This window comes from Bos indicus, chromosome 19 (genome assembly GCF_029378745.1).
Source record: "Bos indicus isolate NIAB-ARS_2022 breed Sahiwal x Tharparkar chromosome 19, NIAB-ARS_B.indTharparkar_mat_pri_1.0, whole genome shotgun sequence".
In the NCBI taxonomy this organism is placed as follows: domain Eukaryota; kingdom Metazoa; phylum Chordata; class Mammalia; order Artiodactyla; family Bovidae; genus Bos; species Bos indicus.
In genome coordinates, this window is record NC_091778.1 from 47,514,495 (window position 1) to 47,527,307 (window position 12,813).

At 43.0% G+C, this 12,813-nt stretch overlaps 1 protein-coding gene across 1 annotated transcript in view; it reads left to right on the forward strand.

Moving 5' to 3' along the window:
• The window catches only part of MYL4 (myosin light chain 4), a 38,716-nt gene that overhangs the window by 7,307 nt on the left and 18,596 nt on the right, over window positions 1-12,813 (forward strand). The gene's annotated exons all lie outside the window — the stretch shown is intronic.

Here is a 12,813-nt window from a genome sequence, read left to right on the forward strand (position 1 = left end):
TTCCAGAGGCATGTGAACTCTTAGCTGCAGTGTGTAGGATCTAGTTCCATGACCAGGGGATCGAACCTGCATCCCTAGCATTGGGAGCAAGAAGTCTTAGCCACTGGAACACCAGGGAAGTCCCCTGATTAACTTTTTACATGCCCCAATTCAGGATTTCTCATTGTTCTCAGGATATAGTCCAAAACCTTTAACTAGTCTTAACAGGGCTATGCAAGGTCTAGTCTCTGCTTCCTTATTCAGCCTTACCTCACTTGTTTCCCTCTTATACTATATATTCCAGTGAAGGAGATCAGAAAATGCCACTTTGGCATGAAGATTATTCTGAACTGAAAGCAAGGCAACAAATATAGATATTTTTGCCCACCCACCCCCATCTGCCTAAAAGCAGACATAAATTCTCCTTTGTGAAGGTGTTTCCTCTCCCCTCTCCTGTAAAAGAAAGAGGAAAGCAACCATTATCACTGGAAACAGAGCTGGCACTGAGTTGGTTCTGCACCAAAAAACCTTACTAAAATAACCTTTATCTTCCATTAGTTTCCCCATATATTACCTTTCCATAATATACCACCCCTAGAAGCCCAAATACTATTTCTTTGTCTTGTTACTTCTCCACAAATGTGGAGAATCATCTATGCTAAGATGATAGGTAAGGCCCAGGTTCTAACTTTAAGTTATTTTTCACTGAATTCTCCTGTGTGTATGCACATTGCGTGTGTAAATAAAATCTTGTTTTTAAAATTCTGGTAATCTGTCTTTTGTTGGTTTAATTTGCAGGGCCCCAGAGACTGAACTTATGAGGATAGAGGGAAAAGTCCCTGCCCTACCCCCCCCACCCCCACCAACCATACTAGCTACATGGAACTTCTTAACCCACTTTCTTGTCCCAGAAACATTGTATATATTGCTATCCCTGTCCAGATACTCTAGTTCAACTCTTCGCTTGGCTATCTCTACCCATCCTCCAAATTTCACTTCTTTGGTTTTTTTCTGACCTATTGGAATACAGGGATAGTTTGGCTATCCCTGCTTTTCCTTCAGTGCTAACGTACTTGTCATTACTCCTATCACCCTTTACTGTGATAACTTGTTTAATTGTCCTCTTCCTATCTAACCCATAAGCTTCGTGAGGAAAGAAGCCCTGTTTGCCTATTCCAGGATGTATTCTCCACACTTAGTATAGTATCAGGTACTGGCAAACCTTAGAGACATTGTGAGTTCTAATCCAGACCATCAAATAAAGCAAATATCAAAGCAAGTCACATGAATTTTTAGGGCTCCCAGTATATATAATGGAGAAGGCAATGGCACCCCACTCCAGTACTCTTGCCTGGAAAATCCCATGGACGGAGGAGCCTGGTAGGCTGCAGTCCATGGGGTCACTAAGAGTTGGGCACAACTGAGTGACTTCACTTTCACTTTTCACTTTCATGCATTGGAGAAGGAAATGGCAACCCACTCCAGTGATTTTGCCTAGAGAATCCCAAGGACAGCAGAGACTGGTGAGCTGCCATCTATGGGGTCACGCAGAGTCGGACACAACTGAAGCGACTTAGCAGCAGCAGCAGCAGTACATATAAAAGTTATAGTATACTATAGACTATTAAATCTGCAATAGTATTATGTTTAAAAATGTACATACCTTAGTTTAAAAATACTTCAGCAAGTAATAGTAGCAACAGCAAAGATCACGGCTCACAGATCACCATGTCTGTGTGTACTAAGTTGCTTCAGTCGTGTCCGACTCTTTGCAACCCTATGGACTGTAGCCCGCCAGGCTCCTCTGTCCATGGAATTCTCCAGGCAAGAATACTGGAGTGTGTTGCCATGCCTTCCTCCAGAGGATCTTCCCAACCCAGGGATTGAACCCACATCTCTCACATTGGCAGGGAGATTCTTTACCACTGGTGCCACCTGGAAGCCCCCAGATAGATCACCATAACAAGTATATTAATAATGAAAAATTTGAACTATTGTGAGAGTTACCAAAAATGTGGCATAAAATGAATAAATGCTGTTGGAAAAATGGTGCCAATAGATTTTCTTGATGCAGGATTGCCATGAACTTTCAATTAGTAGAAAACACAATATCTGTGAAGTGTAACAAAGCAAAGTGTAATAAAATGAGGTATGTCTGTGTTGTTGTTGTTGCTGTTGCTGTTTAGTCTCTTAGTCATGTCCAACTCTTTTTTGACCCCATGGACTGGAGCTTGCCAGTGTCCTCTGTCCATAGGGGCATTCTTTCCAGGCAAGAATGCTGGAGTGGGTTGCCATTTCCTACTCCAAGGTATCTTCCCAACTCAAGGATTGAATACGAATCTTATGCATTGGCAGGCGGATTCCTTACCACTGAGTCACCAGGGAAGCCCAGTATGCCTGCAGAAGATGGGTATCCATTTTTTTATTTGTTTAGTGAATAAGTAGAATAAACTCATTCTGTTCATATTATTAATTTTTGTTTATTGATTGGTGTTATGTATGGAATATTTGTGTTTCCCCCACTCCCAATTCATATGTTGAAGCCCTAACCCCTGGTGTGGCTGTGTTTGCAGAGGAGACATCTAAGGTTAATGAGTTCATAAAAGTGGGGCCCTGATCCAATAGGATTAGCATCCTAATCCTTTTTAAGAAGAGACATCTGAGAGCTCACTCTCTCTCTCTACCATTCTCCCCTGTGTATGTTCATGCACCATGGAAAGGTCTTATGAGGACATAGAAGGCAGCCATCTACGAAGTTAGGAAAAGAGCTCTTACCAGAAACCAGATTTGCTAGCACTTTAATATATATATAGATATGTATATCTATATATATATTTGGCTGCATTTGAGGCTCAGTTTTGGCATGCAGGATCTTCATTGCATCACATGTGATCTTCCGTTGCAGTACACAGACTGTCTAGCTCTGGTACAGGCTGTGGAGCATGTGAGCTCAGTAATTTCCTAGGCTTTAGTTGCTCTGGTAGCTCAGATGGTAAAGCGTCTGCCTGCAATGCAGACCTGGGTTTGATCCCCGGGTCAGGAAGATCCCCTGGAGAAGGCAATGGCAATCCACTCCAGTACTCTTGCCTGGAAAATTCCATGGATGGAGGAGCCTGGTAGGCTATAGTCCATGGGATCGCAAAGAGTCGGACACGACTGAGCGACTTCACTTTCTTTCTTTCTATAGTTCCTTTTGGAGAAGGAAATGGCAACCCACTCCAGTGTTCTTGCCTGAAGAATCCCATGGACAGAGGGGCCTGGTGAGCTACAGTCTATGGGGTTGCAAAGAGTCAGACATGACTAAGCAACTAACACACACACACGGAATGACTAATTGTTTCAAGATCGAGAAAGGAGTACGTCAGGGCTGTCTGCTGTCACCCTGTTTGTTTAACTTACACACTGAGCACATGAAAAATGCTGGGCTGGGTGAGTTACAAGCTGGAATCAAGATAGGCAGGAGAAATAATGTCAGATATGCAGATGATACCACTCTAATGGCAGAAAGCGAAGAAACAAAGAGAAACTAAAGAACCTCTTGATGAGGATGGAGGAGAACAGTGAAAGAGCCAGCTTAAGACTAAATATGAAAAAACTAAGATCATGGCAGGCAGCCCCATTACTGCATGGCAAATGGAAGGGGGAGAGATGGAAGTAGTGACAGATTTTCTCTTCTTGGGCTCCAAAATCACTGTGGATGGTGACTGCAGCCATGAAATCAAAAGATGATTGCTTCTTGACAAGAGAGCGATGATAAACCTAGACTGTGCGTTGAAAAGCAGAGACATTACTTTGCTGACAAAAGTTCATATAGTCAAGGCTCTGGTCTTCCCAGTGGTCAAGTACAGTTGTGAGAGCTGGACTATAAAGAAGGCAGAATGCCGAAGAATTGATGCCTTCAAACTGTGGTGCTAGAGAAGACTCCTGAAAGTCCCTTGGACAGCAAGGAGGTCAAACCAGTCAATCTTAAGGGAGATCAACCCTGAATATTCACTGGAAGGACTGATGCTGAAGCTGACGCTCCAGTATTTTGGTCATCTGATGCGAATACACGACTCATTGAAAAGTCCCAGATGCTGGGAAAGATCAAGAGCAGAAGGATAAGAGGGTGTCAGAGGATGAGATGGCTGGACGGCATCACCCATGCAATGAACATGAACTTAGGCAAACTCAGGGAGATGGTGAGAGACAGGGAGGCCTGGCGTGCTGCAGTCCATGGGGTTGCAAAGAGTCAGACATGACTGGGAGACCGAACAATGACAATAAGTTCCATGAAGGCAGGGACTTTGGCTTCTCATGATACTCCCATCACCTAGCAAAGTGCCCTGTACAAATATGAACAGATTTTAAAATATTATACATCTATAAACATTTTTTTATATCTGATAATTAAATGGCTTGACCACTTAATTTATCTCTTACTGGTCATAATTTGATGCTTTCTTTTTTTTTTTTTGGCTCCACCAAGCGGCACGTGGGATCTTTAGTTCCCCGACCAGTGATTGCACCCCCTGCAGGGGAAGCATAGATTCTTAACCACTGACCCTCCAGGGAAGTCCCGTGATGCTTTAAAAAAAATTTTTTTTTAATGTGGACCATTTTCAAGTCTTTACTAAGTTTTTTTACAATATTGCTTCTCTGCTTTTTAAGTTTTTTGGGGTGCTGAGGCATGTGGGATCTGAGCTCCCTGACTAGGGACTGAACACGCACCCGCTGAGTTGGAAGGCGAAGTCTTAACCACTGAATAGTCAAGGAAGACCCCCTTGATGCTTTTTTGACTCCCCCACTCTGGACATTGGGCTTCCCTGGTGGCTCAGACAGTAAAGAATCCACCTGCAATGCAGGAGACTGGGGTTCGATGCCTGGGTCGGGAAGATCCCCTAGAGAAGAGAATGGCTACCCACTCCAGAATTCTTGCCTGGAGAATTCCATGGACCGAGAAGCCTGGAAGACTACATCCATGGGGTTGCAAAGAGTTGCACACAACTCAGCAACTAACACTTTCCCTTCTCTGGATATACAGGGCCTTGTCCCTCTATATGCTGGCCTTGTCCACATGTTCTTGAGGTATTCAAAGTCAAGGCAGTGTCTGAAGTGTTGAGATTCATCAGGATATGCGTCTTGGTTGAGGTAAGCTCTGCAAACTCAAAGGGAAAGCGATAAATGGCAGGCAAATTAACTTGTCTGGAGTGAGGGCTATGTAAGCTTGGTTGAAATGGCGATGTTGGGGACAGTTGATAAGCTCTAGGTTCCAGGCTGATGACTTTAGACTGATAAAATAGACCAAGAGAGCTGCCAGGGGTGACAGAGCTGGGGAATGACCTCATGAAAATGGAATCAGAGAAAGATTATGTTAACAGCTGAGGATTATGTGAATTGGAGAAGAGAGTAGGGGCTGGGGATGCAGCAAAGAGGCTCCTAGGGAGTGTAGGCAACTTCAGTTTCTATTATGGTAGGATCCTAGGTGGTTGATGGAAATGGAAATGGTTCTGAGTTACTCATTTATAGTGAGAAATATTCTTATCTAATTCCTTCTCCTTAGGGCATTAAGAGTCTAACCAGAAGGCAGCTTGATGAGTAAAGACTTTGAACCAAAAGAATGAATTGGATGATCTTACTGGCTATTATCTCCTTTTCCTCAGAAGGGGCATATGTGTCTGACTACTAGGTGGTGCGGTGGTGAAGAATCCGCCTGCCAATGCAGGAGACACAAGCGATGCGGTTCGATCCCTTGGTTGGGAAGATCCCCTGAAGTATGAGATGGCAACCCACTCCAGTATTCATGCCTGAAGAATTTAATGGACAGAGAAGCTTGGTGTGCTACAGTCCATGGGGTCTCAAAGAGTCAGATATGACTGGGCACATGTGCTAGACAAAAATTACCTGTATCATTTGGAGAGGACACCAACCAAATAATAGATTCTTTGTTTCTCCCTTTTCTAAGTTCTAGGAAGGCTTTCATTTTTCTCTAAATAAATTGCACAGCAATGGTTTAAACACAGACTTGATTGATTCCAGTCTTGAGTATACACCATAGTTGTCTTAAGTAGACGTTATTATTGTTTATCTGTTTCTGTGTCACAAATATGTGATTTGGGAGATGGGTGATTAGCTAGGTTTAAAACATACTGAGTTTGAAGTGCCTCTGGTGAGAAATGTCCAAAGGTCAATTGAAAATGTGAAGCTTGAACAATTTAGGAAGGAAACTGGGACTTGAGATATTTTTCAGGTAGGATTCTAAGTGGTTTCTTTTGGGGGGTTATGTTACACCTTATGAAACTTAGTGAGGCTATTTATCATTATATTAAAACTGTATTGATTTATACATCTATATCCTCTATATCAAAAGAAAAGGGGGGGGCTGGTGGCAGAGGATAAGATGGTTAGATAAGCATCACTGACTCAATGACATGAATTTGAGCAAACTCCAGGAGACAATGTAGGACAGGGGAGCTTGGCATGCTGCAGTCCATGAGGTTGCAAAGATTTGGACACGACTTAGCAACTGAGTAACAACAGACAGTAAGCTCCCTGGGGCCAGGGATGGCCTCTTACTCATCTTAGTCAAAGTACCTGTCTACTGTGGGTGCTCATTAAGTGTTGAATGAGTAAATAAGAGTAGTCTGGATAAAGGAGATGAAGGAAAAGAGGTTCAGTGACAACTTCAGTGTTGTAAGTACAGCTGAGATGGCCTCGAGGTATCTAAGACCACACAGATCTAGCCACAGACCAGTGGTCGATGAAGCTAGGGAGGAAGTCAGAATTCAAGAAGTAAAAGAAGAAACTGGTGTTGGTGTAAAGGGAAACTGAGAAAAGAGAATCATCTTTAGCACTGAAAGCACATGCTGAGAATAAGTGCCTGCTAGGAGTCTGAGTCGCTTCTTCCTTACTTAGAGCCATCCATACTCTGGGTGCCAGGCCAGCTCTTCCGCTGATGCCTTCTTGCTTCCATGCTCCCCAGAGTGGGGGCCGCAGGCCTCCCCTAAAGGGAATCCCTATCAGCAATTTCAGCTCCTACCGTTGCTACAGAGTAGTGTCCTAGCTTCTTGTCCCACGTCTGCCATGACTTACAGTGTGACCTTGGGCAAGTCATCCCCTTTCCTCTGGACCTCTAAAGTCCCTTGCAGCTGTCAGGATGTCTGGGAGAACACAGTTCGGATGACTGGTGAGAATTCCAACTTGCCCTTTGCTGCGTTTCTTCTATAAGTCGCCTTGCCAAACACCAGCTGTCCTGGACACTGCTTTTGGTCCTTGGGCTGACTCTCACCCACCTGTTTCTGGGCCCCTCCCGGCGGCCTTCTCCCGCAGTGCAGTTCACAGATGCGCCACTAGGCGGCACTGCTTTGACCTGCACAGAAATTAGCTTCAACCATTGAGGCCGACTATTGAGTAGTGAGGTCAAGCATATGTAGCATTTTCCATCTGACCTAGAATAGCCGAGGAAATGAAGTTTGAGAAAACGATTTAAGTGCTCTGAGAGCCGGTGCTACCGTACTCCTTGAAATTTTGATTTTAGGCTCCTTTCTACTTGTTTTCTGCTTTTACCTCAGGTGGTCTGGGCCTTAAGAGTCGCTGAGACTTCAGGTGACTCATTGCTTTTTTTCTCTTTCCTTGGTGGCAAGGAATCTATACAGAGGACAGGGTTAATCACTCTTCTTGACTTATAGCCTTCTTTCATCAAGGGTTCATATAAGGCCTCTTTGTTTAATCGATTATTTATTCCCTCTTATCTCATTACCCCTTCCATCTAAACTACACTCAGCATTACAGTGTTAGGCAAACATCAGATATTTTTAATGTGTGTTTCTTTTATGTGTGTTCTTGAATAATAGGTAATGCTTCTAGTATTTTAAACTCTTTTATGTATTTTATTCCACCCACTGTACCCAAAATTGTATCTCAAGATGTAGTCAATATAAAAATTACTAATGAGATATATTACATTCTTTTTTGTCTTCAAAATCCACTGTGTTTTACAGTGTACCTCAATTTGGATGCTAAATTTTCATCAGAAATACTTGAACTGTTTTTAGACCATAAAATTCACAGTTGAAAAGTAGATTCATGTACATGAGTTGTTCCAAGCATGCTTTAACATTTTCCAGTAACTGAATCAAATACCAAAAAAAAATCACTTTCTTTTAATATCTGCATCCAAATTGACAAAATTGCTTCATTTTAGAATTGATTTAACTTTGAAGCAAAAGCATGTATCACTTTCAAAACTATGTCCAAGATAAGTACATTTACCAACTCTCCTGTCAATCAGTATTATTCACATGAAATTCAAAGAGATACTGCATAAATTGAAAAGCAACTCTGAAAGTGAAAAAGTAAAATGAAAGTGAAGTTGCTCAGTTGTGTCCAACCCTTTGCAACCCTGTGGACTGTAGCCCACCAAGTTCCTCCATCCATGGGATTCTCCAGGCAAGAATACTGGAGTGGGTTGCCATTTCCTTCTCCAGGGGATCTTCCCGACCCAGGGAACAAACCTGGGTCTCCTGCATTGCAGGCAGATGCTTTACCCTCTGAGTCACCAGGGAAGCCCAAGATATGTCCAAGATAAGTAAATTTACCAATTTTCCTGTCAATCAGTATTATTTACATGAAATTCAAAGAGATATTGCATAAATTGAAAAGCAACTCTAAGATGTATTAATATCAACATTTAAACTTTCTTGTTGTTTTTGCAGCCAATTTACATAATACTATTGATTACAATGAAAATTTCCCACCTATTTATGTTATAAAACTTTTCACTAATTTGCACCATGAGAAATTTCAATTTTAGCATAAATTCTCATCTCTGTCTAGTTAATTTGCAAATAAGCATTTTCTTTCTTTGAAACTTCACTTTAGCTCCTTCATAACCAATATGATATCAGTAAGATTGTATGCACATTTTTTTCCAATTTTAATTATTTTCTCTACTTCTTTTTTCTTATTGGAGTATAATTGCTTTACAATGTTGTGTTAGTTTTTGCTGTTCAACAGAGTGAATCAGATATATGTATACACATATCCACCTCCTCTTGAGCCTCGTTCCCATCCCAACCCACCCTACCCCATCCCAACCATCGGGACCATCACAGAGCACTGAGCTGAGCTCCCTGTGCTACAAAGAAACTTCCCACTAGCTATCTATTTTACACATGGTAGTGCATATATATATATGCATGCATATATTTTTTAATTTATAGAAGTGTTATCATGGCTTATATCTCACTCAGTTTCTCACTTATCACTATGTTTCTTTCGTGTGTGCATCTAATCCTTTGCTTCTAACTGCTACACACTCTTTCATGGTGCCTGTGCCTCTTACCCAGGGATTCCCAGTGACGGAGACCCACATTGCTTCCAAGTCCTGCCACCACAAATCACGGTAAGGTGAATATCCTGTTCATGTCCGTTATGAGCTTATGTGAGGTTTTTTTCGGATGTATACTTAGCTTGATTGCTCTTCTAACCACGAAGCACTACTGCTTCTATCCCTCATATTTCTTAGCTTTTCCGTTTCTTTGCCTTTCTTTTCTTCTTCTGGGATATATTCTCTTTCAGTTCCCTAATACATTTCCCAGCTGTGTCCGTTCTGCTAATTTTCAGGTCTACTGTGTGCTCAATTTTAGTTATTCATTTTTTATGCCTAACATTGCTTATTTTATTAAAGTTGTTTTCCTTATTTCAACTATTATACTTTTCTATATGTGATATTTCTATTTGATTCTTCTTTATGTTTTTTCATTCTGGTGTCATATTGGTAATATTTGCCTTTATCTGTTTTGAAAGTGAAAGTGTTAGTCGATCAGTCACGTGCAATTCTTTGCAACCCCATGGACTGTAGCCCGCCAGGCTCCTCTGACCACAGAACTCTCCAGGCAACACTGGAGAGGGAAATCATTCCCCTCTCCAGGGGATCTTCCTGAACGAGGGATAGAACCTGAGTCTCCTGCATCGCAGGCAGATCCTTTACTGTTTGAACCACCTTTAACATGTTTATTAACCTACTTTTAAAATCTTGTTCTGTCCTGGTCATCTTTCTACTTAAAGGACAATCTGTCATCAAGTGGGTTGTATCTATCTGAATTAGTTGTTCTCTTCACCTGTCTTGTTATTTTGCCCGTGGGTACATAGGTTGCTCTGTTCAACAATGTGTACCAGTGCCATTTAGCTCAGGGGGTGAGGGTCAGGGGTGGGTGAGTCCTAGGACTGAGAACCCCAGGCATCAAAACTCCCAAGTCAGCCAGACCCAACCCCACAAAATAACTCCTCATGGCAGACATCACCCTTTGCCCTCCACCTCCCACGGGAGAAGCAACCTTAGGGGGAAGTGCTTCTTAGATTGCGATTCATTTGCTTGGAGAGTTGAGGGGATGCAGAGAGGAAACAATTGTCCAAAGTTCAGTTCCCCCTCCTGTTTTTTATTGGCTCCTCATAAGCACAGTGCATCTTCAATGCCCCAATGGTACCCTTACCAGCACCGGGATCAGTATTTTTTGTTTGTTTGTTTTACAGAATTTTGTTGGGGAATCATTGACATACAAGAATAGGCACATACATTAATTTGTACAGTTTGATAACTTTTGATATTTGTGTACACTCCCTAAGCTAACGGCCAAATCAAAATAGTGCATTTATCTATCCATCCACTCTGAAAGTTTCCCACAAAGTGATAGGTAGAAGGATAGATTTTAATGCTCCAGGGCACAAAAAGTTCATTGATAACTTTTTTATTTTTAAATATATTGCTTTTGAAGTATTTGATACTTAGAATATATGTAATGTTTATGTAAGTTATGAAGCATAAAACCAGTAACCATGAACCCATCTCCCACTTTAAGAATTATAACATAAAATAGCATTGATTTTAAAAAATGTTTTTATTGTAGTAAAAGTCACATAATATAAAACATATTATTTAAAAAAAAATTTATTGGTCTTAGTTGGGGCTCTCGGGCATCTCTCTGGTTGCGATGCGAGGGCTCTGGAGCATGTGGGTTCCCTAGTTGTCCAAATGCAGATAGAATCTTAATTTCTGGACCAGGGATTGAACCCATGTCCCCTGCATTGGAAGGTGGGTTCTTAACCACTAGACCACCAGAGAAGTCCTGAAAACACTATTTTAACCGTATTTAACATATAGTTCAGTGGCACTCACATTGTTGTGTGAACCAGCAGTTTGAATCCTGAAAGTGATGTCGCATCACTGTCCCAAGAAATTGCAGAGAAGAGTGATGAAAACCTCAGACACACTCTTTTTCTTTCTCTCATTCCACAGCCCTGCCTGGCTGCCTCCTGCCATAAACCAAAGCCACCGCTCACTCGCACCAGTTCAGAGTGGGGTCTCCCTCACCCAAGGAGTATCTCACAATTTTCTTCATTTCTTGGTATTTTCTGTTTATAATTCTTCCACAGTTGACCTTGGTGGGGTGCACCAGTCATACTGGTTCAATCAAGTTTAAGGATTTTGAGCACTTGCTCTGAGCTAGGCACTGCTCTAAGCATTATCACCTGTATTAACTCATTTAATCCTCACAGTCACAGGTTATATTAGCAGCCCCATTTTATGGATGGGAAAACTGAAATATAAAGAAGTTAACTAAGGGGACTTCCCTGGTGGTCCAGTGGCTAAGACTCCGCGCTCCCAATACAGGGGCTTGGGCTTGATCCCTGGTCAGGGGACTAGATCCCACACGCACAACTAAGAGTTCTCATGCCACAGCTAAAGATCCTGCATGTTGCAACTTAAAAAAAATCCCACAGGCTTCAAGAAAGATAGAAGGTCCTATGTGTCGCAACTAACATCTGATACAGCCAAATAAATAAGTTAACTAGTTTGCTGCTGCTGCTAAGTCGCTTTAGTTGAGTCCGACTCTGTGCGACCCCACAGACGGCAGCCCACCAGGCTCCCCCGTCCCTGGGATTCTCCAGGCAAGAACACTGGAGTGGGTTGCCATTTCCTTCTCCAATGCATGAAAGTGAAAAGTGAAAGGGAAGTCGCTTAGTCGTGTCGGACTCTTAGCGACCCCATGGACTTCAGCCTACCGGGCTCCTCCATCCATGGGATTTTCCAGGCAAGAGTACTGGAGTGGGGTGCCATTGCCTTCTCTGAACTAGTTGTCTAATTGGCAAATTAGTCAGGACTCTGACCCAGGACTCTAACTCCTGACTGGGTCCTTGCGGCAGAGCCTGGCTTGTCCAATGCCCTCTATGGGGACAGATAAAAGCAGTGTTGGCCAGGGATTGCCCCATGATGTCCAGCTGATGAGACACTGGCCAGAAGAGAGGAGGGGCTGGTGACAAGAACAAGGCATTAACAGCCAGGCCTGTTGTCAGCAGCGTTTGATCCCAGGCAGGAGGCTCTAACTGATCTCTCTCAGGGCAGGACACAGACGCTGGTGGTCAGAGGCAAAGGGAGGAGGATGTGTGAGCGGGTGTCAGCCCAGCCCAGTCGGTCCCGGTGGTCTCCGTCCTGCCCTGTGCATTTGTCCAGATTCGACATGTGGTGTAAGCTGATTGGTGTGAACTGTTCTGCGTTTTCCATCTCCTCCTTCTGGTGGCAGCATGTGAGTGGCTGGACCCACTCTGGCTGGGGACCATGCGATGACTCCCCGGAGGCTGTAGTCAGGCTGCCGGTTCTTGCTACCTCTTCTTTCCTTTGCTTTGATTGGTCAACACATATTGAAGGATAAAACCCCGCCATAGGCCCCCTGAAGGGTACTCTCAGGAGTGTGTGTGCTCTCAATGGTGTCTTACTCTTTGGAATCCCATGGACTATAGCCTGCCAGGCTGTTCTGTCCATGGGGTTCTCCAGGCAAGAATACTGGAGTGGGTTGC